Below are 1,572 nucleotides of genomic sequence, written 5' to 3'. Positions count from 1 at the left end.
ATTATAAATATACACCAGTACGAGCTGTATCTATCTACTCTTACTACATTTTCCTCACTCCATACATAAAAATGCTCCTAACTTAATACATATTAGTCCTAAAATTGTTAATGACTCATTAAAAATGTGTCGTGAAAAAATGCTAAAAATGGGCAATTTTAAAAATGTTTCAAAATTGTAAAAACAAAATTTTTTTTTCTTAATAAAAATTAATATGATTTTAATGTAGTCTAAGAATACATAAAATTATAAAAAAAAAATTATAACGAAATGTTAATGTATCAAATTTATAAGTTTCAGTTAGATCTGTCTNAATTATAACGAAATTTTAATGTATCAAATTTATAAGTTTCAGTTAGATCTGTCTATTCGTTATACTAATTTAAAAATATATTACCTCGTAATAATTCACAGAAGAATATTTTTAACAATATTTTGGTTAATGAGAAAATTCTCTCGGAAATATTTTTTTGTTATATCACTATATGGTCTCGTGGCGTTTGCCATCTTGACTCGCCTCATAATTCAAGCCCAGTGGTGGATCTTGGATATTTTGACAAGAGAGACTATTAGTGTAGATTGCATGGGGACTATGAAGTGGTACAAGAGCTACCGCTGCTTCACTTTAAGTCCTGATATACATTTGAATTATAATAAATAATATACCTTATCATTTTTTAACTATAAGGGTTAGAAAAAAATTGTAACCATTAATTTATCAGTTAAATGTGCATAGTGTTCTTAATACTATTATCCTTTTTTTAGTGTACTTGTCATTTAATAGTTATGGAATAAACTTATATCTACATCACTAAACACATTTTAGCCATTTAAATTTTTATTTTAGTTCATTGATTCGAAATCAATTTTATTTATTAATGTATAACTGTATTATAAGCTAAAAAATCATTTATAGAAATATCTATTTTTCAAATTATTTAAATTTTGAAAACATTTTTTTTTTTTAGTTTTATTGTATATATCATTTGGTATATTTTAGTTTTAGTAGCACTTGTTAACTTCAAAACTACGGTAGTGTATATAAAAAAAAAACGAAAATAATGATAGATACAAAATAGTATACTGAAAGTCTGAAAGGTAAGCAAATATATTTTTACAATAATTTATTGAATGATAACTTTCTAAAAAAAATTGATAAGACAAAACAGATAGGGGGCCGTGTGCCTCTATTACCGCCCCTAAATCCGCTTTTGATTGGTAATTAATGAAATTAATCAAATAATAGTATTTTAAATTGAAATGTTAACCCGCCAATTTTAGCTTCGATGCGAAGCTGAGAAGGTATTAATTTTACTATGATGTGTTTTTTTTTTTATTTTTTTTTTTATTTTTTTTTTTGTGTCTGTGAACGCTCAATCTCAGCTCTCGCTGGACCGATTTTGATGAACAATATGTCAAAAGATCACAAATCGTATCTAGTCGAAGACATTACCCTCAAAAATTGAAAAAAATTCCCTCGTTCCCCGTAAACGGGGGAAATCCCCCAAAAAATTACAAATTTAAAAATCGCTAATTTTCGATATTTTTTCAATTTTTTTTACTTAAAATTGC

This window comes from Daktulosphaira vitifoliae, unplaced genomic scaffold (genome assembly GCF_025091365.1).
Source record: "Daktulosphaira vitifoliae isolate Bord-2020 unplaced genomic scaffold, ASM2509136v1 Scaffold_3, whole genome shotgun sequence".
Lineage (NCBI taxonomy): Eukaryota > Metazoa > Arthropoda > Insecta > Hemiptera > Phylloxeridae > Daktulosphaira > Daktulosphaira vitifoliae.
Note: the sequence above shows the minus strand (reverse complement) of the source record.